The sequence below is a fragment of the Rhinolophus sinicus genome, chromosome 1 (assembly GCF_057876585.1).
Source record: "Rhinolophus sinicus isolate RSI-liver-muscle chromosome 1, RSI-T2T, whole genome shotgun sequence".
In the NCBI taxonomy this organism is placed as follows: Eukaryota; Metazoa; Chordata; class Mammalia; order Chiroptera; family Rhinolophidae; genus Rhinolophus; species Rhinolophus sinicus.
The window spans coordinates 151,783,021-151,810,451 of record NC_142501.1 but is presented as its reverse complement, the minus strand read 5'-3'; the positions used below and the strand labels follow the sequence as shown (position 1 = coordinate 151,810,451).

The 27,431-nt window shown below is 33.4% G+C and overlaps 1 pseudogene; it reads right to left on the bottom strand.

Annotated features, from left to right (window-relative positions):
- Window positions 1-24,580: 24,580 nt before the first annotated feature.
- Window positions 24,581-25,064, bottom strand: LOC109461056 (mitogen-activated protein kinase 14 pseudogene; annotated as a pseudogene).
- Window positions 25,065-27,431: the final 2,367 nt, after the last annotated feature.

Sequence of the window (27,431 nt, the reverse complement as noted above, 5' to 3'; positions counted from 1 at the left end):
TCTATTCAACAGGACCTACATTTCTGTTCTGATGTTATTCGTTTTTATTATTTTTTCTTGGTCAAGATTCCTACAGCAGGGATGTTTGTATAATAATGTAAAATCTAAATACCTGTGTTACAATATAGAATGAAACACCACAAAAGCTCAGGACATATAGAAAAATGCATCTGTAAGGGTGACACTTAAGAAATCAGTAACTTAGTAGCCTGATTCACCTCATAGTTTGCTATTCAGCTGTTTTCTCCATTTCTCTCCCTCACTGCCCAGTTTCATTGCTCTGTTTCCCCCAGCCTACATGCATACCTTGTTAATCCAGCTAATCAGCAGAACACTAACTCGCAAGAAACTGAGTCAGCCCTCCAGATACCTGCAACCAGGCTGCAATTCTTGACTGCAGTTCTTTGTCAGATGATGTAGAATCATCCATAAAACAAGGTTGAAGAATACCACTGCAGAACAAACTGGACCACAGGAGATGTTCTCCCAGATGAGTCATGTAACTGAGCCCCCCGCCCCCTTTCTTTTCTTCTGCTTCTTCTTGTATACCTATAAAACCTTCTGACCATTCTAGGAATGAGAAATGGCCTTTGGACTGGAGTCTGCTATCCTCCCGGAATGCTGGCATGCTGAATAAACCTGCTTTTCTTTCCAACCTAGTCTCTCAAATTTTGACCTTTTCAAGTGGCAGGCAGGCAGACGTCAGCATGGTAACACATCCTTTACTGATATTACTATTATTATTATTATTATTGTTATAGCTAGTAATATCATTCTGCAGCACTTCATTGTTTTATATATGTATATATAACAGCCCCCACCCAGGTCTCAGTCATTTGTATCTACTGTTTTCCTATCACTTTACAGAATTTCTTAATAGATTATTAAAAGGGTATTTTATTTATCTAGGCTTTTGAAATTTTAAAGTGTCCAAATTTCTCTGTGGCTACAATTTTGGGGCTGTTAGAGATGCCATATTTAGATTTTTCAGAGCAGTTTAAATAGTATTTGTTATGAAGCACTCCTAACAAGACAGAATGACAAGGAATAGTACCCTGGCTCTCTAATCCACTTTGAGTTCTGAGATATTTCTTGCTATTTCTGGGCATATATGTACAGCAGATAAAAATTGTGGATTTAAGAGTATTTAAATAAGGTGCAGTGGAGTAGTCGCTTGTAGGACAAGAATAAGACATACATTGCAACAAATAAACATCTTATCTTAGTGTTCCAGAAAAATCACACAAATGTGTGCATGTTCAGCAGTCAAAATATAGATAAATCATTTTGAAAAAAACAGATGCATGCAGACAAGAAATTCAAGAGAAAAACCACTGACAAAATTAAACTGACCGATATCAAGTACAGCCATGGAAACAAGAATAATAACGGCATAATATAAAAAAGCTAATGGCACTGATTCTATAAATTCTACTTCATTACTTATAGGAATGATAGATCATCAGTAATGCCATCGAGGGATAAGTGGACATGTAAATCCTTGAAGAAAATTTGCCTGATACATGCTTATAAGCACACAGTAGGTATTCAAATCCCTATGTTCACAAACTCACAAACTTCTGTCTGTATGAGAGCTACCTGTTGCACAGCAACTCTACAGCCTAAACAAAGAATCCAGCAAGTGTAAACTTACCTTCATTCTTCTTAATGGATTCTGCTTTTCTTCTCCTACAAGACAATCTCTTCATCTTAGCTGGGAAGTAAATTTCAATTTTACCAATAGCTAATTGTGTATTCACACATATCAAGTTTGAATGATATTAATTAATTAATTAGTTAATGCATGCATTCATTCTCTCATTTGTCTATTTGTTCCATAAATATTAAGAACCCTATGTCAGGAAGGGTTCCTGGCACTTGGAATACAGCCAGAATCAGAGACCTGGTTCTTTTCCTTATGTGTTAGGGGGAGTAGACAGACAATATGTAAATAAGTTATAAGCACGGCAAACATTAAATAAGATAGAAATTTTATGTGATAAATTTTCCATAGAGACTCACTAAATCATGAGAAACTCTATTATATTATAAATTCCACATAAGCAGAAACTTTGCTCGACTCATCCCAGAGCTGAAGAGTTTATTTTTGGAAGAAGGTGAATATATAAAGAGTTAGACCATTGAAAAGTAAATGTGGAATGTTGGTTGTGCATTTTGGTGATTTCATGGAAATGACTATTAAAATAAAAATTTATTATATTTCTACATAAATTATCTAAATAATTAAACAACATATTTGCCCAGATTAAAAGATCTAGAATAGCAACTTCCAGAAAGAAATAAAAAATAAACTAAATGTATTTATTCTTCTGGTTTACTGACAGTATATCTCCCTATCTTTTACTGAACATGATAATACAATCTTTTGGTCTGAAAGGACATAATTTCTTCATGGGTGTCTTCTCTACCCCTACGTGAGATTTATATTCCTAAAGCGGGTAAAGCCCTACTTTGCCATGGCGTTTCTTATCATTAAACTTTGAAATTGTTTCTTGATTATTTTTCTTTCTAGCAGTTTGTAAGACCTACATATAAGAGCAGAGCCTCCATCACCTTGTTTACAACCATACGCCTAGTGTTCAGAAAAATGAATAGGTGTATAATGAGTATTTCTTGAATGAATGAATCAATAATGGTTGCAAATAGACAACCCTGATTCAATCTAATTCTTCAATTACTCCACACTGACTTCCATTCAACCTAAATTAGCTGAAGAAAAACATAGAAACCTGAAGACTTTTCTTGACTTAAATTAATTAATACTTACACACTCTATTCCTTTAGTCCTTTCACTCTTCCACTCTTTCAGAAGAACATTTTGTATTGTCCTCCCTCTTCAAATCTCTAATACCTTCTTTCTAGTCTCTAGGCTCCACTCTGCACTATTTGTCTGGCTTCCTATTTCATAGAGAAAATTAACTAAATCAGAAGAGAATTTCTATAAGCTACGTACCAGTGGACTGCATCTTTGCCCACATTCTCTGCCATTTTTTCTATTACTACTGTCCGTGATCCCACTAATTTGATTCCTCTACTTGATCACATTATTCCAACTCCTTCTTTTCTACTCAAGGATAAAATTCCAACAGTTCTCACCTCCTTTTCCAAATAAATGTTTTTTGTTTTGAAAATTACCTTTCTCTGCATTTGATTTCTCCCATCCATGCTGCTAATATTCTCTCCAGAAAAAACGATAAATCTTACCTAGAGGTTTCATCCTTGCGATATCAATTTCTCTTTACAGTGGGGATTCTCAATACAGAGTTCATGCAACAGGACTGTGGGTGGAGTTCAGGAAGTCAATCTACATGAATTAAAAAAGAAAAACAAACAAACAACTTGATCTTTATTTTAACTGACTGAACATAATATCCTTCAATGATGCATGTTGACAATGCACCACAAACAGTTTTACTTCTAACTAAATATTTTTGTCGTGACATATTACTGTAATATCACAAAGTATCTTTTATATTCACCATCACTTTGTAATTAGAATAAGTGCTAGATGTTTCTAATATATTACTATTTAAAAGTTAAGAACTCTTGCTTTAGAGTAAGACACTTTGATTAGTTTGTTGATGTTCACTGTTTTCAGTTGCTTTCTTCCCCATCCTTTCCAACCTTTTCCAGTCAGGCTTTTGCCCATTTTGCTCTACAAAATAGTTCTGTCATAATCACTACTAGCATGCCTTTGCTAAATTCAGTAATCAAATCTGAATCTTTTTACCTTAGGAAGCATTTGTCACGTTTGTTTGTTTGTTTGTTTTTTGTTTTGTTTTGTTTTGTTTTGTTTATCTTTGAAACACTGCCTTCTCTTCCAAGATCACACTATTCTGTTTTCCTCCTACCTTACTAGTACTTGTTTTTGAGTTTCCTGTGCAAACTCATCTTCAGAAACAGAACACTTCAATGTTGGAGTACTACATACAGTTCTTGGTCCTGAGACCTCTTTTTTTTTCCCCCTTTAGTTTTCTCTCTACTGTGTGATCTCAAGCAGTTTGATGACTTTAAGTAGACTAAATGATGATGAGTCCCAAATGCATACCTTTTCTTGAACTCACACCTGCATAACAGATTGCTTTTTCAAACTGTCTCCTCATATCTATCTTGAATGTCTAACAGATACCTCAAAACAAATTTGTCTAAAATTGAATGTGGCTTTTCTTCCCACCCCCACCCCAAACCTTGAACATCCTCTCACAGTCATATTAATATCAGTTATGAATTTCTATCTTTTTACTTTCTTGGTCAAAAATCTGAGTCATTCTTCACTCCTTTCTTTCTTATTTCACAACTAATTTAACAGCAAATCTTGAGAGTTCTACATTGAAAATATATTCTGTATCTGACCACTTCAAATTTCCTAAACAGCTGTTATGCTGATCCAAGTCTGAACATTTAAAACCTAAATTATTGTAAAGGACCACTAACAATCTCACAATTTTCACCCATGCTTCCCTCCAATATATCCTAAAGGCAGAAATCTAAGTAATCTTAAATACAAAGCTAAATTGTCACATCTCTGCTCTGAACTCTCCAGTTACTTTTGATTGCACTTGGATAGAAGCAGAAGGCTAGTATATATTTTGGTTACCAGTGTACATCTATGATATCTTCCATTACTTTTCTCCTGGCTTATTCTGAAAAGGCTGCACTAAACTTTTGTTGTCCTCTGAACACACAGTTATATCCCTTTCTCAGGATGTTTGCAATTTCACTTCTCTTCGGAGTATTATGATTCTATATCTGTGTGACTTGCTTTCTCACCTCCAGCTTTTATTAAATACCCACTTCTCTGTAAGGCCTTCTCTAGCCACTTTATTTATATTTTGGCAATTGCCAACCTCTCCACTTCTATTTTTCTTTGTCAGTTTATTTATCTTTGTGAAAATTTTTATCATCTAACATACATTTTGCTTACTGTGTTTGTTGTCTGCTCCTCTCCCTGCCTCTAGAAGCTACCTCAATGATTGAAATTACTTTGTCTATATTTAACATTTACATATTAAATCTTATATTGAGCTCATTCTCTCATAACTCTTATGAGTTGTACCTCATTTATATAGTTTGACTAGTTGAAGGAAATATTTTAAATCATTTGCCTTTAATTTTCATTTTATTAACTATAGATGCATTATTTATCCTGCTTAGATAAATTTCTTAGAATTCATAGAAACTATCTATTGCTAAACAAAGATATTTATACAACTAACAGAAAAATATTCTTAAAAATGCAGATGGTAATGATTGAATTCTTCTAAGACTCATTATACTCTATTAGTCTATTAACAAGTAACATTCTTAAATTAGTAACTTTCTTCAAATGCATTTATTTAAGGTTTGAAAAATATAATTTTACTTTAGGTGATTTTAAACTGCTTTCAGGAAGTATACAAATATTTTTCATTGTCATGTAGTGACTAATTCTTTTTCTTTCTAAATAATCTCTTTTAGAAAACATATAACATTCCCTGTATGTCATTATAACACTTACAAAAAAAGAGTATGTTATTACAACACTGATAAAAAAGAAATGGCCATAGGCTGATGTTGACCTTTTGTATCATTTTATAGTACAGTTATTTAGAAAATATTAAATGACATTAGCAAATTATTTCTTCTTTTTCATTGGACAGAGAGAAAATGTCATACATGTTTCCATCAGTCAGCATGAAAATATAAACATCTATTTTGGATTTATCTCATTACCAAATTTGAGCAGGATTTGATCTCTTAATTATATTAAACACCTAAATATTTGAAAAACGTATTAAAATCTTGGCTTTTGTAAAGTTTATTATATAGCATTGCCCTATCTAATTATGCAGATTTGAAAACATTTCAAGGATATAATTCACATATAGACCCCAAAAAAAGCTTTATACATAGGCATATTAAGTCTGTACAGAGGAATGTGAATTGTGGCATAAAAATTCTCCATTTCCATTAAATCAGATCTTTAATCGTTTCCATTCTCAAATTTAGTTTTCTTTTAAATACACATGTTCCCAAAATACTAATACAATTGATCACATTTTATTGTAAATCATGTGACAATGGTTTCCCCTATATCAAGATAAAAAAGTGAGTAGATGCACTATATAATTATGTTAGTGTAGGAAGGAGATGAAGAGGGAGGTAATAAAAGGCAGTCAATGGCTTGCAGAATATTGCTCAAACATTTTCCTCTGCCTAGGAAAAGTTTGAAAGTAAGTTTCATTCCCAGATATTAGTGGCTCCTGGGGGTAAATATCATTTCAAAAAGCTGAAGAAAAAGGAACACTCCCAAACTTATTTTATGAGGCTAGCATTACCCCCATATGAAAGCCAGATAAGGGCACTACAAGAAAGGAAAAGTACAGGCCAATGTCCCTGATGAATATACAAGTATAAATTCTCAACAAAATACTAGCAAACTGATTTCCACAGCACATTAAAAGGATCCTATACTATGATTAAGTGGGATTTATCCCTGGTATGCAAATTTGGTTCCACCTGCACAAATCGGTAAATGTGATATACCACATTAATAGAATGAAGCACAAAATTATCTCAATTTTTACCCAAAAGGCCGTTAACAAAATTCAATACGCTTTTATGATAAAAACCCCTCTAGAACTCTTATCATTAAAAGTACTGTAACCATCTGGTAGAGTGTTGGATTTCTATATGATTTCTCCTTACAGAAAAGATTGTCAGAATGTTTCTTTGAGAAAACTCTGGGTGAGACATTCCAGTTGTGGTAGAGCCCAACATGGTCTCACTAAAGCAATCAATCTGCTGCTAGTTCCACCTTCAGTCATACTATAAGCTTCATCGTGATTAGAAATCTGTGTCTCCATCCTCTATGGTTTAAAATCTCCTTGGAGAGAGGCATACTCACATAAATTAATCAACAAAATAAATTTTAATAATGTATCCTTTTGAGTGATTTATTGATAAAAGGTGGGCATACAAGGATGGAAAATATGTAGAATATGTGACAAGAACAGAAGTAGTTAGAGAGCAAGCAAACTCTTTAAGCATCAAATATTCTCAGTTGATTTTGCTAATGAAATAGAATGTGAAGTTGGCCTTGAATATATACGATAGGGTTAGAAGTAGTGACAGGTGGGTTGTAGTTAGCAAGTGGGGAGATGATAAGATCTTTTTATTTATCGTAGGTAGTGATATGAAGAACAGAAGACCTAAAACAAGAACTGTAAGTGTGGAATGGGTACATGGAAGGCAGATAATGAAGAACTTTAAAATCCAGAGGCCAATGTTTAGATTTCACTCAAGAAGCAATGAGAAACCAAGATATGCTCGTTAGCTAAGTTATAGACAATGATTTTTAAAAAGTCATGACTAAGTAATATCAATGCCTATTTTTTCAACATTTTCTATGGGACAGATAGTATATAAGTGCCTTGTATTTAAATCTCAAGGCTGAAATCTAAACCCAGATATTTTGTCTCCAGACCCATGCTTTTTCCTATACTATACCACTCTAAGACTGAATTTTAAAGATACTCATATAAGAAAATAATATCTATCACATTCTAACAAGAATCCTAGAATATTATTAGTATTTTACCTCCATTTTATGCATGTACTTAAACTTTTTAAGGAATATCCCAGTTGACAGAAACTGTTCTAATTTCTTTATGGACACTATTATTAACCTCATTATAAGGTTGATATCCAGATAAATTGAACAGCATTAGATGGAAGTAGATTCACAGGGAAGTGACAATTATAGAGTTCAAATGCATGCAATTGAAGTCCAAGCCAAAACAATTTTCTCCTATAATGTCTTCTGGTGAGAGAATGTATTTTCTGGAGTCCCTTCATTTTTCTTCTGTGATTGAGATAAGAAAAAGATAACCATACGTCTATGTTTTTAATAAGAAAGGGATATTGGATATTACTGAAGTTCTATTTTATAACAGACTAGGTATGTAATTTGTGTAACTACACAATATTTTAGGATATATATTGAGGTGGTACTACATATTTTTTCCGGGGTATGAGAAAATCCAATTAAAAGCATTGTGATGACTAAACTTAGGAGTGATGAATGCTTACTATACGTAATGCATTATGGTAGTATTTGTATGTTTCTTCTTAATCAATTTCATAAAAATCCTGTGACATACTTTTATCATATTGAGTATGAGAATACTTTGGCTCAGAAAAGTTTACTAACTTGCTCAAGATGATATAACTAGCAATTGGCAGAGTGTAAATTTGAACACAGGTGTTTTTGTTTTAATTTCAAAATCAATACTTTTTGCAACTCAATGACATAAAAATAGTGCTTACATTAAATTGGAATCAAAATATATTTTAACTCTCTAATTATGCTTTTATATATAATTGCTACCATCACATATACAGTCAAAAACATTAAAATGTAAAGTCATGTTTATCATTTATAACTAGCAGATGTTAGTGGGAATTTCCATAGACATAAATTTCAAGGATTATTGGCAACATCTTAGTTGAAAATGAACAAAAATATTCTTCATGATCAGAAAATAGGAAATGATCATGGATTGTATATTTAACTTCTTTCCTCTTTTTAAATAAAAATAATAAATGTTTATAGTTAAGAATGAATTCCAAAATAAAATTTTGAAACTCATATATAGAGGTTGCCAAAAAAAGTATACATTTTTTAAGAAAAGAAAACTATTAAAATTGTAATATGAACCAATAACAAAAGATGGATACAGATCACATTTGACTTCTGCAATTTCAGGAGATGCTCAAAGTGGTTACTATCAGCATCCAGGCACTTCTGATTACAGTGAACTACTGCTTGAGCAATGTTGACCAAAGTGTCCACTTATATACATTTTTTTGGCACACCTGGTATATTTCTAATGCACCTGTCTATAACTGTTTTCTCTAGAGTTTCCTTTCATGTGTCCGCCATTCTATTATATCATACAGTTTCAAGGGGTATCTGTAAACTAAGTCCTACCTTTGCATTACTGACACATACATTTTTTTGTACTCATTTAATGTTAATTTGATTTACAAGTTTGCTCTTGTATTTGTTTATAGGGAGTTCATTTAAAGCTTACTTTTGTGTAAATACCTTTTGATGCACTTTTTGTGTACATAACAATTTTTTTTTCCAAAGAAGTTTACTTTATGGGTGAAATCAATTTCAGGACACACATAGATTTTCTAACTGCATATTGTCTCATTTATTAGCTAAATTTTATTTCTCTTAATGACATAGATTTATCCAAAATACAATACAGAGGTTTCTTTCACTTGATTCAGATTTTTGTAAAACAAATCAAATGTGTGCTATTAAAAATAAATTCAGTAGGTAATTGGTCTCAGAGTCTAATCTGATTCCAGGTAATCAAATGGCAAGAAATAGAGGCCATGGATCACGACCTTTCTACTGAAGGAGAGGCAGTTTGCTAGATGGTTAAAAAAACAGACAGAGTATCCAACCTTATTTTCAATGCATGTGTGTACACATGAATGGCTTGTGTGTTTTTTTTAACAAAGTCACTTAAGCTCTCTGCCTCTGAGTCATCCATCTGTAAAACAGAAATAGTTATCTTCCATTTTCCAGGAAAAAAAAAAAAAAAAAAAAAAAAAAAAAACCTGTGGAGAGTGTAATTAGTATATTCAAATAGATATAGAAACTTCAAATTTAGTGTAGGTATAAAAAATATATTGGTTTTTGCATAAATTCTTTAGGTGTCTTAAACACAACCAAAGCAAAATATTTTTCCAAGTAAATTAAATCACTTCATATTTTAAGAAGTACATGAATTGTTGGCAATATTTATTATCTAATAACGTAAATGACTAATACTTGTGAGTAAGAGTTCTAATTTAAGCATTTTCTTCCTTCTTTCCTTCCTCCCTTCCTTCCTTCCCTCCCTCCCTCCCTCCCTCCCTCCCTCCCTCTCTCCCTCCCTCCCTCCCTCCCTCCCTCTTTCCCTCCCTTCCTTCCTTCTTTCTGTCCTTTTTTTTTCTTTCTTAGTTTGCTCCTGAAATACTCAACTTCTATGAGTTCAGCAATATTTCTTCTTTATTGCTAGTAGCCAGTCATTTGTCTATTGGACATTTAGAATTCTAATTGCCCAACAACCTGTGCTCCAGTAACAGCACGATGGCTCCAATAACAACAACCCACATTCCAGAAGTTTCAATTTCTCTTCTTTGGAGAAACTATCTCCCCCCTCCTTTTTTTTTTTAGTGTTTTTCAGATAGGAGCTGACAGATTTTTTCATGATTTCATTTTCTCTTCTTCCTATGATGGCTACAATTTGTAGGAACCTGATCCAAACAAAGCCAGTCTTGATACTTCATTCATTTGGCCACCAGGATTTGTTCAAGGACTGCAAACAAGCTGGATGAATAAAAATCCTACTTCAGGACTGTACTGAAGTGGAGCTTGGAGTAATAACCATTTTAGTTTTAATAATTAAATAGTGGTTTGCAATGGTTAAGTTTCCATTAGACACATGTTCCTCTCATCACTACAATCTCTTCATTGCATATTTCCCTATTAGTATCGATAGAATTACAATAGAAGGTAATAGAGCAAGCATTGGCAAACATACTATGCTTTGGGGCAACAAACTATACAATAGAGTGATCAGAAAGACATTCATGTAGGGAAAGAGCACTATCCTTTCTATTTATTCATATTTATTTAAATACTTGAATATCTATGTCTGAACATATGACCTGATATCTATGCAGCTCAAGTCAAGTCAACCCAGAAATAAGGCCTGGAATGTCTGCAGTACTCATACTGGGTGAGAGTATCTGAGGAAGAATAAATAAGTACCATGGAGATATCATGCAAATTGTCTAATGGCAATTTAGGTAAATCCAGTCACTTAATCAAACCACATACCTGGGTATGGTAGGATTAGAACATAGTGGCATAATACTTTGAACTAGATTTCATACACATTTTCCTTTATTCTGAGTATTTCATGAATCATATTCTCAATATAATCTGATAACTGAAAGGAGAAAACTTAAGGGCTAATAACTTACTTCTGAGTGTACGATAACCGGTTGTATCTATGATATTAAATCACAAAATACATAGTTTCATGTCAGGCAAAAACTCAGTTATTACTATGATAAAATTAAAGTGGGCTAAAATGAACTGCTATAGAAAGAAATGTTTTCTAGGAAGTTGGAAATATGTATGGAATATTTATCTGTGGATATCATAACACAAAAAAAGCTAAAATGCATTATTTTTAAAGATGAATACTTCAAGTCTGAGGTATTTTACTTTCTGTGGCTAAATTTTCTAATTGATTATATCTTATTTAAAATTAAATTTGTTTTTCAATGGATTGGAGTAGAGAAAACTTACCTTTATTATTTCAAACAGTAAATTAGACATCCTTTTAGATATTGCTGAAAGATAATTATAAATGAGGATGGTTTAGGATAGGAATCAGAATTAAAAGTAAAACAAAACAAAACTAGGTGATATAATTTAGAGATATTTGAGGTATTTAATTGCATGATACTTGGTATATTAATAAATTTAACATTGAAAACATTTCTTTCTTTATCACAGAAATCCATTCCAAAAACATCAAGACTTACTGCAATGCACTTTCTATCTGTCTTACTCTTATAGAAAATGCCCAATTATTGTCCAGCATTTAATTCTTTCTTAATAATAAAGGGAAATAATTTTTATGAAATATTAACCCATTGCTCTAAGAGTATTTTCTCTGCTTTAGAGTTTCTTGTGCTTTGCACTTTTGCTAACACTTTGTGACAGGTTCCTTATCTGCTAAATCAACTCTTGGTTGGGGAGAGAAAACATAAGGAATCTGTTGAGAGACACCTTGTCTCAATGTCAGTGCAGTGTACACCATTAATTTGATAGGGAAAGTGTCTTGCCCTTTTTTGCTCTGATAAGTTTCAGAGTGTCGGTGACATATATCACAGTTTTCCATTAGAGAGACAAAAAGAATGAAAGGCTACAGATTAGAAATTAAGATTTTTATCCCATAGATTCTTGAAAGTATTTGATGTCCTTAAAATATATAAACTATTTTTCTTGCCTTTAAACCTTAACATTTTTAAGGGTTCGTTAATGAATGAACAGTGAGGATATGACATAAAAAGAAATACATTTTCACTGGAATAAATTCATAGATTTCCCAGTTATGAATTTAATTTGACTAGATATGCTCATTTAGCTTGAATTCCTTCTGAGGAAACTCTGAACATTATCTCCAATTTTCCAACAAGAAGTCTGCAATGAATGCACTCATTTTGGAGAAACTGAGTAGAATTAATAAAGGAATTTATAAATCTAATTTTATAACCTGAGAAATTAACAGCAAAATTAACAATCACAAAAAGTTTAATTTAGGACTACCTTAATAAAAACATTAACTATTTCACAATTATTAAAACTTTTTCACAAAAATATAGTTATGTTATCTAATTCTTAACAGACTATTATGTCACAAAAGTTAGTCAATGCATTACCCATACTATCACCATTAATTTATTCATATCCCTCATTCAGCATCTGTTTTCTTTTGTCTACCTTCTTCCCATTATCAGCAATTCAGGTAATCTAAGTGGGCTGCAACTCTTTCTCATTTTCAGTTTAATCCTGAACCCATTATTAGTCCAAATTGCACTAGAGTGAAGTTCTTTCAAAACTCAATTAATAACCACTTTTTCAGATTCCACCTTCTTTACCTCTTTTGCTTACTAATAAACCCTGGAATTTCTCAAGTTCTTTGCTTCAAAACCTTTTACTGCTTTCCTCCTTGAATTATCTTTGGGAAAAAAAAAAAAAAAGTATTTATTCTTAGTTCCTATTGCATGAAAAAGAAAACAAAGGCAAAAACAAAAAAAAAATAAAAATAAACAGCTATTCAAAAGCACTTAGATGACAATCAAATAACTCCAATAAGACTTTATTGGATAGCTTTATTTTCTTACACATTTCATTGTTAATTTAGAAGACACACTTAAAAAAAAAGAAAAAGAAAAATTAAGCCCACATATAATTACATTCCTCAGTGAGAACTAATGTTAATAATAATCTTGTGCAAAATTTTCCAGAGTTAATGTAATAATCATGAATGTATTTATTGTGTTTACATACTCTATTTTAATTTTTGATTGTTATTGTAACAGTAGGATGAGATTCTCAATGTTGGGATACTTTTTCTTACATTTTTAAATCTTCTGTATCTACACCACATCTAGAACACAAATGTAAAAAATATATTTGATGAAAAAAAATGAATAAAGAAGTAGATTTTGGCCATTTATTAGGTTTTAACTAATATTTATACACTCATGATTCCCAACTTGAATGTTTTGTGGTTTCATTTTATCACATAATTTCAAAATTACACCCCCACTGATAGTTCATTATGAAGACACTTTGCAGGGAATTCAAATTCAACAGATTCATATCTAAGTTTACCTATTTAAAAGATAGGAAATGTTTTATATGCTGTCTTGGACAACTATTTATTTATCTTGTCTTCTATGTGAGAAATCTGAAAATGTGTCTCTGATTCCAACACTTGCATTCAATCTTCTAACACAATACTTCTACAATTTGGTATTTACTCTCCATGAGCACTATTGTAAAATAAAGTTTCAACTTCATTTCACTTTTGTCTAAATAAGCTTAATATACAAATATTTATTTGTTCATTTCTATTCTCTCCCATCTTAAATCCATTCTCTACAATGCTCCCATTGTTGTTTTTGTAATATACAGATTGTAAAGTATGTTTTCCCTTACTTTATGTGCCAGAGACAGTATTATCTGTTCACCAAATAGTGTTTCTTTTTCTCTTGGGCATATAGCTGAACACTATATTTTCTCCCACACTTTTGCTGCATGAATAGTTCTATGTGAACTCAATGGAGTATGAAAGGCAACAGTGTACACCGATACTTGAACTGGAATCTAAAAGGCTGCATATGACATTCCATTTCTTCTTTCTCTGTCTTACCCACAATATTGGAAATGAAGACATGCAAAATCTTAGAAAGACCACTTTGAGGTATCCAGTTCCCTGTGCCATCAATTTCAGAAGTGATGTCTGGAGTGGAGGTGGTAGCCAACCCTCATTTGGATAGTGCCATAAGTGAGCAATACTCTCTATTGACTTAAGCCATTGAGAACTGTGGGTTATGGTAACATAGTTTAGGGTTTCCTACTAATACAGAAACTGGTACCAGAATGAGTGCTATTTTCACCCAAAACTAAAATATTAATACTTATCATTAGCCTAGTATTTTGGCAGCCAGTACCTAGGAAACAAATACCAGAGGTTAGAAACTTTGTTGTCCATATCATGCAGTGGGAAAACATTGTTAAACTGTCATCTACAATGATTTTGGAGGCATAAAAATATGCTTGCTTGCCTAGCCTGATAGCTCTAAGAGTTAAAAAATAGAACTTTTAAGTAGTATGTGCTGGCTGCTAATGAATATCCTGACAAGATGTTTAAAAATAATGTACTGACTTGTTAAAAAAAGTTCAGCAATTTACACTTTACAGGACTAGAAACTGTTCTATTCTCTATAGAAAGAAAAAGAATTGAAGAGAGTTTTTGAATAAAAAGACCCATTAAAATTGGAAAGCCATGAGCAAAAGAATGAAACTAAATTGCTATCTGTCACCAAAATTAATTCAAAATGGATCAAAGACTTAAGCATAAAACCTGAAAAAATAAATTGCATAGAAGTAAACATAGGTACTAAACTTATGGACGTTGGGTTCAAAGAGCGTTTTATGAATTTGACTACAAAGGCAAAGGAAGTAAAAGCTAAAATAAATGAATGGGACTATATCAAACTTAAAAGCTTCTGCACAGCAAAAGAAACCATCAACAAAATGAAGAGGCAACCAACTGAATGGGAGAAGATTTTTGCAAACAGTGCCTCCGATAAAGGGCTAATATCCTAAATATACAAGGAACTCATGCAACTCAAGAACAAACAAATAAATAACCCAATTGAAAAATCGGCAGAGAACCTGAAGATACATTTCTCCAAAGAGGACATACAAATGGCAAATAGACATATGAAAAAAAAATGCTCAACATCACTAATCATCAGAGAAATGCAAATAAAAACCACAATGAGATATCACCTCACCCCAGTCAGAATGGCTATCATCAACAAGACAAATAGTAACAAGTGTTGGAGAGGCTGTGGAGAAAAACAAACCCTCATACACTGTTGGTGGGAATGCAGATTGGTGCAGCTGCTATGGAAGGCAGTGTGGAGGTTCCTCAAAAAATTACGAATAGAATTACCATATGACCCAGCAATCCCTCTCCTGGGTATCTACCCCCAAAATCTGAAAACATTTATCCATAAAGACAACTGTGCTCCAATGTTCATTGCAGCTTTATTTACGGTGGCCAGGACATGGAAACAACCAAAATATCCTTCAATAGATGAATGGATAAAGAAGTTGTGGTATATATACACAATGGAATACTATTCAGCGGTAAGAAAAGATGAAATAGAACCATTTGTAACAACATGGATAGATCTTGAGATTATAATGCTCAGCAAAATAGGTCATACAGAAAAAGCAGAGAACCATTTGATTTCACTGTTTTGTGGTATAGAAACCAAAAACAACAAAAGAACAAGACAAACAAATGAGAAACAAAAACTCATAGACACAGACAATAGTTTAGTGGTTACCAGAGGGTGAGAGGGGTGGGGGGTGGTAGATGAGGGTAAAGGGGATCAAATATGTGGTGATGGAAGAAGAACTGACTCTGGGTGGTGAACGCACAATGTGATTTATAGATGATGTGATACACTGCTATACGCTTGAAATCTATGTAACTTTACTAACAATTGTCACCCCAATAAACTTTAATAAGTAAGTAAGTAAGTAAGTAAGTAAGTAAGTAAGTAAATAAATAAATAAATAAAATATCAAAAAATAAAAAATAAAAAAATAAATAAAATTAACAGCTGAAATAAGTAACTTAGGTTAAAATTTGAATTTAACTTGGCTTTCCAGTGAATCCTATTGCCTAAAAATAAAGACCCATTGATATGATTTCATATCTTCATGCATCTTTTTTATGATAAAACAACTATAGTCTACAAGAACTCTGTCCTCTTTTTTCAACCAGATACATTTTTAATTATCCTTCAAAAACAGAATTAAGGGTAATCTCAAATATAATGCCTCTTATTCATTGTTTGATTATCACATACTTGATGGAGGGGTCACATATCTCTTATTCTCTAGTGTGTCCAACTTGCCCTCCTGACCAAAAATTGTGTTAGACATGCCATTTCTGTAGTGTAGAGAGATTTCCTCTTTGAACCTTACATAATAGGCAAATCAACTTTTTGTGACTAAGCGTCTACTCTGAACTGGGCTTATCAAAGCATCTCCTTAACAAAGGTGGAAAACTTCCCAGCAGGAATTGAACATTGGCCAAATTTCCTTTCTATTATTTTCCTTCATTCTTTTCTCTCGTTCTCCCCTTTCTCACCATTCTTACTTTTGTTCCTTGTTTCTTCGTTAAATGTGAATGAGTAAATACAACATTTTGTAATGACATAACCATGTCTAAAACTCATTGTTCTAAGAAGGGAACCAATTCCTCTTCTGCCTTTTAAAAAATAAATATTAAATGTTTTATATTTCTAAAGGTTAACTATTTTTTTGTGTTGGTAAACATATGCAATTTCATGTTCTATTTTTTACGAGGTTGGACAATTAAGTTCATGAACTCATCCTAGAAAAAGTGCTAAATACCTCATTGCTGAATATAACTAAAGTCACCTTCAAAATACTCCCCTTGGGAAGCTATTCACTGATTACAGCGCCTAGTCCACCCTTTAAAGCAATTTTGGAACTCTTTTTCTGCAATGGTCATCAGAGCTGTTGTTATATTACCCTTAATGTCCTGAATGTCATCAAAATGTCTTCCTTTCAATATTTCCTTTATCTTTGGATAAAGAAAGAAGGCATTGGAGCCCAGATGAGGTGAGCAGGGAGGGTGTTCCAATACAGTTATTTGTCTCCTGGCTAAAAACTCCTCACAGACAGTGCCGTGTGAGCTGGTGCATTGTCGTGATGCAACAGCCATGAATTATTGGTGAAAAGTTCAGGTCATTTTCATCTACCTTTTTCACGCAGACTTTTTGGCACTTCCAAATAGTAAACTTGGTTAAATGTTTATATAGTTGGTACAAATTCATAATGAATAATCCCTCTGATATCAAAAAGGTTAACAACATTGTTACAAGTTCACAAACTTAATTTCTGACCACTTATGCCTCTTGTTATTTTGCATTAAAGAAAGAGAACATATATGGTAGTATAACAGTCCCAAATGCATATCCAAAAATAAATGATAAGGAAATAAGACACACCCAAACTGAGGGAGATTAAACAAATAGCTTAGGGTCTTAAAAATATCAAATGTCTCAAAGACAAAAAGTGATTAATGAACCAATCCATATTAAAGCAGACAGAAAACACAAGAAAAATAAATGCAATATATGACCTTGGACAAGAAGAATTCTGAGAGGGAAATATTGGGCAATTGCTAAATTGTAGGTTGGCTAATAGTATTGCATTAATATCAACTTTCATGATTTTGATAGTTTATTATAATTATATAAATAATATTTTTATCTTAGGAAATATGCATTGATGTATTTAGTAAAAAGATGACATGATGTTTGCAAGACATTTTCAGGTGGTTCTGAAAAAAATGGTAAAAAAAGACATATATGTGTATCTGTACTTATATATGTATATATATATATATATATATATATATATATATATATATATATATATATATATATATATTGTACAGAGAGAGAGAGAGAGAGAGAGAGATTGAGTGACTCACATGCAGCAAAGTATTTACAACAGGTTAATCTTGATGAATAGTATTCCAAAGTACTTTGTACTATGTTTGCAACTTTTATCGAAGTTTAAACTTGTTTCAAAATTTTAGAACAAGTTGAATATTTTCATTAATTATTTCTCTATTTCCAAGTTATTAGAAATGTGAGACTTAGCTAATGTAGTTTGAGGATGACAGAAAAAAAGAAGAGAATTTATTAATTCTATAACAACAACAAAAATTTAAACAACTACAAAAGAAGAATAACATTTTAAGTAAATTGGTAGTGTAATTTAAGATTAATATTGTTGGTTGTCTAGTCATATTTATTATTGAAATTTTTCACTCACTTGTGGTGTATACCAAGACCTTTTAAACTAGTGAAAAAAGTTAAAATAATTATAATAATAAAGTTTTATGCAGTAGCAGGAGTGGAATTCAGTGAGATAGAAGGATGTGTGTCTCAGGATTTCTGAACCTCCTTTTCTATTTACAGCTTGCCTAGAGGAAATCTCATCGCACTAAAATTTGCTAGAATGCCACTGATGAGTGCTGTGCACATTTCATCCTAAATTAACTTTGACATTCAGTCTACACATCCCAAAACTGGGTCTCTGGCACTATCATCAGAAGGTAGCATCGTCTCCATGACCATGAAATGAGAAAGGTAATTGTAAATTTTGAGACTGTAGGACAAAAAAGAAATATAAAAACTGTTACAACTAAATAACTTTTTTCCAACATTATTTGAAAATATCCCAGAGTCATAATGCGAAAATTGATTTGAGTAATTTCTTTAAGATTCTCAAACTATCACATCAAACACTAATAATATGCATGTGTTTAATGTGCACTAGTAATTGCTTAGGATTGGAAATTACATTCTTACTAATTATAACATTAATTTCTCTAACATCGTTGCATACATATTTTGCATACATATTTTCAATTAATCATCTAATCAACACATTTAAGTGTATACTCTTCATATTTGTAAATAATAATACTTACATACTAGATAAAATATAAATGTATTGATTGCAAGTGTTTTATATAATGAATAAATATAGAATTAATATCAGGAAGTTGTATTGAACATTGATTTAAATGTGAATAAAGGTCTGATACACAATTAATATTTCATATTTATCTGAAATGTTATATATTAGTTTTTCTTCCTCATGTGATTAAAATTATACCTTTATATCTGGCATAAAATAGGTTCTATTTGTTCTAAATTTTGGCATTTTTGACAACATATGACAGCTTGTTTTTCTATCATCTATCTATTTATTTATCATCTATTTGAAAACTCAAGTTACAAAAAGTCCGTTGTTTCTCCCTTGAAAACCACAGTAAGGATAACCTACCAAAGAAGTAATTCATAATAATCCAAGGTTGTTGTTTAAATCTGCTTTATAAACATAATTTGCATCCTTTATAGACTATGATTTTATTTCAATTTAGGTAAAGTATCAAACAGTTCTTAAAATATATGTTTCCTAAAATATTCTCTCTATTCTGCCTTATGTTAGAAAATAAGGAAGTAAAATCAATCAATGAATGAATATAATACACTGAAAGTCAAATTGACAATCATCATGCTAATTAAATCAATTGAATTGAATACCATGATATTCTCTCCTCATTTATATTAAATAGTATCTGAATTATTTAATTGATTGTCAGCGTTAGTCAAGTCATTGAGGGAAACTTGATTTTGACAACCTAACCCAAACTATCCCATATGTGATGTGGACATGCTGTACTTCACTCCATGAAAGAACCCCGTTCTATTTTCTGACACAATGTTAGGCACAGAACCTGATCAGAACGTGTTTGAGCATTGCAAAGCTGAGCTCACAATTTTTTTTGGTCATATAAATGATGCGTAATGTCTAATACCAGCTGTCTTTTCATTGTGACCTCCCATCTAGCCTGTCAAATGGCGCAATCAGAAAAATCAATATGATGTGTTGTCCCCTTCACTGACAGAAATGTTTCAAATTACAAAGTTTTGCAATCCTCTTTGATGAGTTTCATAAAGCTAGTCTTAAAGCATATTTTCTTCTCTTGCTCTTCGTAAATAATGGCATATTTACATGAGGCTCATTTTGATAGTTATAAGACACTTTACACAATTTTATTTTATGTATTATCTTACAGACGACACTAAATTATCAAAGGACCCTATTTATTATTGAGCCTAAATTATTTGGTAAATCTATTTAGTTTTAGTATTCAGGGCTAAGAGACATGCCTTCCAAAACAAAACAAAATGAAACAAAACAAAACAAAACAAAGCAAAGCAAAACAAAACATTGGTTTCTCATTTATTTGAACTCCTAAAACAACTCTGTAAACAAATGCAAAATTCTCAAAATGGGGGTAATGAGCTCCTCAACTTACTGTGGCATTTAAGATGACCATGCCATAGATGCTATATTGTGTAAATAACTTACTTTTGCAGGAGCTTCATAAACAGTATTTTTCTCTATCATTTACGTTTTACACCAATCTTTTTACAGTCCATCAGAGGAGTGGAAAATTAAGTTCCATGCTTTATTGATGCCATATGCCAAACGTTATGAATTAGGAAAGGGGTATATTTTAACTTCTGTTCTACTTATAATGATAGGGACATAGAATGTTAGGAGATCATTATATTCATGTGACAAACTGAAACAGAATTAAACATCTTGGATTAAATTATTAAATTAAATGAATAAAGAGATCCAGTTCAGGTTAATTTTCTCCAACACCTTTACAGTGGAAGTTTATTCAGAGCTCATAACTGTGGTTATCAAATTTTCTCATGTTTACAGAACTTGTTTAAAAATGTAAAAAAATAAAAATAAAAAATTCCGTCCCTTTACCCAGAGATTTGGATTCTCTAGGTGTGGTATTCACCAAGGTCACTTTTTCCTCTATTCCAGGTATGTGGGGATTTATACTTTTCACCTCCTTAAAGTTATGAGATATAATGACTATTGCTAAACCAGATGTGATAACTATGACGTTCTGGGTAGGAAGTGCTATGTTCTTCCCTCTGATTAAGTTGGGGCAGAAGTCTCCCTTCCAGTGAGAACCATGTAAGATGAGTAAAATTATCTTTCTTGTTTTCAAGCAACTCTTATTTAGGTATTCTATGTTACTACAGAATAACATCACATGCTAGAATTAGGATTGGACTAAAAGTCAACATTTTTAAAAGTCTCCCCAGTTATACGTTATGCATGTGGTCAATGGATCACATTTTCTAAAATGTTACTAAATTTAGATTATCCCTTTGCAACTTACAAATTTTTTCCACTATGACAACACACAATCATGGTAGAACTTTGATAACTTGAAATTTGATAGCCATTGCTCTTAATTGGGATTCTGCTGGAAAAGTATTAGAGAAATCTCACTTGAAATATCAGGATAAATCTCTTTACTCATTTAATTCAATAAAATTCAAAATTTTCAATTTTGTTTTAGTTTCAGTTTCTCACATAAATACAATGTTAAGACCATACTTTATTTTATTTTCATAAGTACCATTTTTTTAGAGGTTTTAGTTTTACAACAAAATTGAGAGGGAGGTACAGAGACTTCTCATATACCCCCTGCCCCCAGACATGCATGGCCTCCCCCATTATCACAAACACTCACCAGAATGGTAAATTCACCAGAATGGTAAATTTTTTACTAAGGATAAACCAACATTGGTAATTATGCAACGTCCATAGTTTACATAGGGCTCACTCTTGGTGATATACATTCTATAGGTGTGGACAAATATATAATGACATATATCCAACACATTAGGGTATTTTTACTGCCTAGAAAATCCTCTGTGCTCTCCCTATTTATCTCTTCCCCACACTCCACCCTTGTCAACACTGATTTTTTTTTTTTTTACTGTCTCCATAGCTTTTTCTTTTTCAACTCTCATAAAGTTGGAATCATATCATATGCAGCCTTTTCAGACTCTCTTCTTTTACTTAGTTACATGCATTAAAATTTCCTCCATGTCTTTTCATGGCTTGATAGCTCATTCATTCAGTGCTGAATAATATTCTATTGTCTCTATGTACCCAATTTATCCGTTCATCTCCTGAAGAATATCTTGGATGATTCCAAATTTGGGCAATTATGAATAAAGCAGCTATAAATATTCACATACAGGGTTTTGTGTGGACATAACTTTTTCACTCTTCTGCATAAATACCTATGCATATGTTTGCTGGCTGATATGGTAAGAGCATATTTAGTTTTGTAAGAAACCGCCAAACTATGACTGTAGTATTTTGCATTTTCACCAACAATAGAAAGAGTTCCTGCTCTATAACCTGCCCCGCATTTGATGTTGCTAGCATTCCAGATTTGTGCTATTCTAATAAGTATGTAATGGTATCTCATGGTTGTTTTATTTTGCATTTCTTTGATAACATATGATGTGGAGCATCTTTTCAAACGCTCATTTGCCTTCTGCATGTCTTCTTAGGTGTGGTGTCTGTTAAGGTATTTGGCCCATTTTTTAATTGGCTTTTTATTTTCTTATTATTGATTTTTAAGAGCTCTTTGTATATTTTGCATAACAGTAACTTCATTAGCTGTGTATATAGCAAATATCTTCAACCAGTCTGTGGCTTGTCTTTTTATTCTCTTGATACTGCCTTTTTTTGACATTTGATATTTTTATTTTTTACTTTGCATTTAACAAACCCTAACAAGATGGCAGCTTTTGCTTGCCTGAGCTGACTCCCACAAAGAAGGGCAAGCAGAGGCTGCCATAGAGCGTTAACTCCACATACAGTCACTGCAATCATAGTTTGCTCATATTCTCTTACCGTCCCACAAAGACAGACACATGCACATGTGTGCGCACACACACACATGCACACACAGATCCCTCCCTTTTCCACCGAGAAGGAAATCTTTGCAACAAAAGGCATTTGAATAATATTTGGAGAGAATATGTGAAAGGTCTTCCCCTCACAGAAAAGTGGGATCAACAGAATAGATACCAGGTACCCAGGATTCCATCTCTTCTTGACCAAGGGGTGGTGGCATAAGCTGATGACTTCATCATAGGTTAGGCTTTTCTATTCATCTATAAGGAGGCCTCTGTTTTCAAAGGATGGATAGCAAAGACCAGCCACTGGTTCATCACCAGGATCATGACACTAAGCAAAGTAGACAGATGAGAGGTTTGGGGGGCACTAATTCTCTTATCTGAATCCTGTACGAGCACCTTCTCCAGCAAATTGACAGCCAAGGGATTGGCACTAATAAACATATGTGCAAGGTTCATCTTCGGCATCTGGGTCAAAGACTGAGTGCAGTTTCCTGCCTACAGCTTGCAGTCTTGTTCACAACTATTAGATTGGTGCAAAAGTAATTGTGGTTTTGGACCATGAATTTTAAATCATTATAATAACTCAGGTCAAACACATCTCTATTTATCAAAATAAGAACCATTACAATCAACACATTTTTGCAAACAAGAAATAAGTATATTTATACCTATAGCGTAAAAATCCGTGCTTTGGGATTTAACAAAATCTTGGAAAGCATTTTCTGCATCCTGCTGGTTGTGGAAGCATTTTCCCTGCAAAAGGTTGTCGAGATTCTTGAACAAGTGGTAGTCAGTTGGCGAGAGGTCAGATGAATATGGTGGATGAGTCAAAACTTCATAGCCCAATTCCTTCAACTTTTGAAGCATTTGTTGTGTGACATGTGGTCAGGCGGGTGTTCTCATGGAGAAGAATTGTGCCCTTTCTGTTGACCAGTGCAGGCTGCAGGCATTGCATTTTTTGGTGCATCTCATTGATTTGCTGAGCATACTTCTCAGATGTAGTGGTTTCGTCAGGATTCAGAAAGCTGTAGTGGATCAGACCAGTAACAGACAACCAGACAGTGACCATGATCTTTTTGTGGGGTAAGTTTGGCTTTGGGAAGTGCTTTGGAGCTTCTTCTAGGTCCAACCATCAAGCTGGTCTTACCGGTCATCGTATAAAATCAACTTTTTGTCACACGTCACAATCAGATGGAGAAATGCTTCATTGTTGTTGCGTAGAATAAGAGAAGATGGCACTTCAAAACGACAATTTTTTTGGTATGTGGTCAGCTCATGAGGCACCCACTTATCAAGCTTTTTCACCTTTCCAATTTGCTTCAAATAACCAATGACCGTAGAATGGTCAATGTTGAGTTCTTCGGCAACTTCTTGTATAGTTGTCAGAGGATCAGCTTCAATGATTGCTCTCAATTGGTCGTTGTCAATGTTTGATGCCCGGCCACTTATCTCCTTTACAAAAGGATAAGATAAGGATAAGATAAAGGCTCTTATCTCCTTTACAAAACTTCTTGAACCACCACTGCACTGTACGTTTGTTAGCAGTTCCTGGGCCAAATGCATTGTTGCTGTTGAGAGTTGTCTCTGTTGCTTTACAACCCATTTTGAACTCGAATAAGAAAATCACTCAAATTTGCTTTTTGTCCAACATTATTTCCATAGTCCAAAATACACATAAAATCAACAGCAAATAATAAGTCATTAGCAAAAAAAAAACCCATAAAGCAAGAAATGCACATTAAAATGATATATAACATAACCACATTTATTTAAGAATATATTCCAATATCAAACAGCAAATTTCAACAATGCAAAAACCACACTAGGTTCGCATCAATAGATTACTAGGTTTTAGGTCTGTGTGAATTATCTTGGCCGAATGTACTCACTTGAGACCTCAGAGAATTTGGTAGATAAGGAACTAAACATGGTCATCTGTAAGCTTCTGACATTTCACAATGTTCAGATATGCCCCCATGAGATGGGTCACCAGATACACATCTATCATTGAATTCCTCCAGAGACAGTGCAAGTGTGAAAACATCCAACAGACCAATCATATTTCCATGTTTCATATGTTTAAGTAACCATAGTTCTCTGTAGGTCCTTTTGGCATGAGTAATAGACTCAACTGCTGTGGGTGGCCTCTTCACTGCCACATGTAACCCAGTTTTTGTGTCAAAAGCAGCACACACCGAGCCATAGGTCCTGGAGACCACTGAGGGCAGGTTCTGGTAATGCTTGGGCATCTCCCAGACTGTCTTATTCATTTCCTGCCAGTAGAATGTGGGCCTTTCCAGAGACATCTTCCAGCAGGGCCTCCAAGCATCTGTTTCCTGGTGTCTCTGGCCCTCCTTGCCCTGATCGTGGGGCAGGGATTCTGCACTGGCCACCCTCGTGGGTCTGGCTGCTCTAATCCTTCCAACTCCCCCAAAGTTCTGTGTCAGCCACAGTAACTGGGTGTACCTTGGCGGAGGTGCCTTAGTGAAAGGGGGGCGAGTCCCGCTAAGGGCAGGGAGACAACGCTCTGAGGATCAAGGTTGCACTGCCATGCTTGCCCTGCACCCTCTCCTGGACCAGGCAGACTCTGGGCAGTGCCAGGGTACAAGGCTGTAGCTGCTGCACCCTCTGAGGTTTCCAGTATTGCTTTTTTCAGAACAGCTTTTAATTTTAATGAAGTCCAGCTTATCAATGATTTCTTTCATGGATTGTGTCTTTGATGTTGTACCTAGAAAAGCATCACCGGTCTCTTAAGTTTTTAATGCTCTTATCAAGGCACATAGAACAGACATTAAAATATAGATATCCCTTTCCTTGTCATTAATTCATGTGTTGACTTTGCTCATTCAATCACCATTCAACATGTCTTTTAAAGTACTACCTGTGTGAGAAGCTCTGTTGTCATTTACGTGAAAAGAATAGGGAACAGAGAAATTCACACATCAAAAGTTTTCTTGGTTTAGGCTTCAGATTCAGAAGTGCACTAAAGCCCTTTCTCAATTTTGTTCTAAAACACCTTACCAGTTGAGATATTATGTTCTAGGACAATTAGATACTTTTGTACTTTATTTGACATATGGAACCGATAATTTAGTGGCACGGCCTGGAACAAAGTGTCCCTTCCTAGTAGTTCTCATTTCTTTCTTACTGAATGGCACGTTAGCAGCCTGAAGGAGAAAATCAAATTCCCTAAGAGGCATCTGTATTTCTAGGAGCATATTTGCCCTTCTGCTGTTAGGAAAATATTAAGATTAGATTCATTACTATTATTCTAGGAATAAAAAATAATACTTTTTAAGAGCCTTAAAGGAAAGTAGCAAACGTAGTCTGGAATTAAATATTCAACTTTGTTAATCTGTAGAGTTTTTGAAACAGACTGGGGTGAGCCAGATATGATTGCTCTTTGAATATATGTAGAGGAAATTCCCCATGCTGTAGCATTTTCAGCCTTGAATAATTTGCTCTTCAACTCCTGATATAAGTTCACCAGTGAGAAAGGATACTTTTGATAAACAGTTTTTCTATATTAAGCCATCTAGTTCTATTAGTTTCTATCTTTTGGTCACATTAAACCATTGCAAAGCCATATGCTTGAATCATATTATATAGTTTCCAATGAATGGGACTTAACTACTTTAGAGTCTATAGTCACCATGTTAATAAGTAATGAGTACATGCAATTTCTCAGTTTGTTTTCTCTGTACCTCAGTAGCATGAGGATATAAATAACTCTATGAGATGTTTTTCTGCTCTCCCAGAGATACTGACCACTTCAGTCCTTACTGTGGAGTTGGCTATGAGCTGCATTTATCTTAGGGCTCTACTAAATGATTCATTCTAAGCCTCAAGGCACAACCAATTTCATAACACAAACATGAAAGTTTATTTTATGCTAAAAATTCTGTACAGCAGTAAGGAGATCCATACATTCATTCAGCAAATATTTACTGAATCTCCTTCAGATGCTAGGATATAAGAGTGAACAAAACAGGCTTTATGCCATCATGAAGATAGACTTTTGAGGGGAAACAGACAATAACGATAGATAGATAGATAGATAGATAGATAGATAGATAGATAGATAGATAGATAGATAGATGATAGCTAGATATTATATTGCAAAAAGTGACAATAGCTTTGAAAAATTATCAAAGTGAGAGAGATTACAAAGGGTGCTGAAATTTGATACAGGATTATCAAGGTAGTACCCTTGCTATTTGAGCACAGAGCTGAAGTAAGTGATTAGCAAATCATCTGTGATATAGGATACTTATGCTACAGTATGCTTGAGTTGTGAGTATATTTGGAATATTTACAGAATTGCAATTATTACAGTGTGGCTATTGCAGAACAAACCATTGTAGAGGATGGTGAGAAATGCAATCAGAAAGATAGTTGCAAAGTAATTGATCACCACTTAGAACCCATTTGAGTGTCTTGAATTTCATTCTGTTTAAGAGGGAAAGCCATTTGAAGTCTTAGTTTGAGGATACAAAATAGAACAATAATAAAATTCCCTTTAAGATAGTTCTGAGCTTTTCATATTATAATTATTTTTTAAATTCTTGTGCTCTGTTTCTTTCCAGATCTTATTCCATGAAGCCTCTAAAAATTCCCTCTACTGTTCAAAAAATCCATACTGTTTTTGGCTCATATTTCCCACCAGCATAATA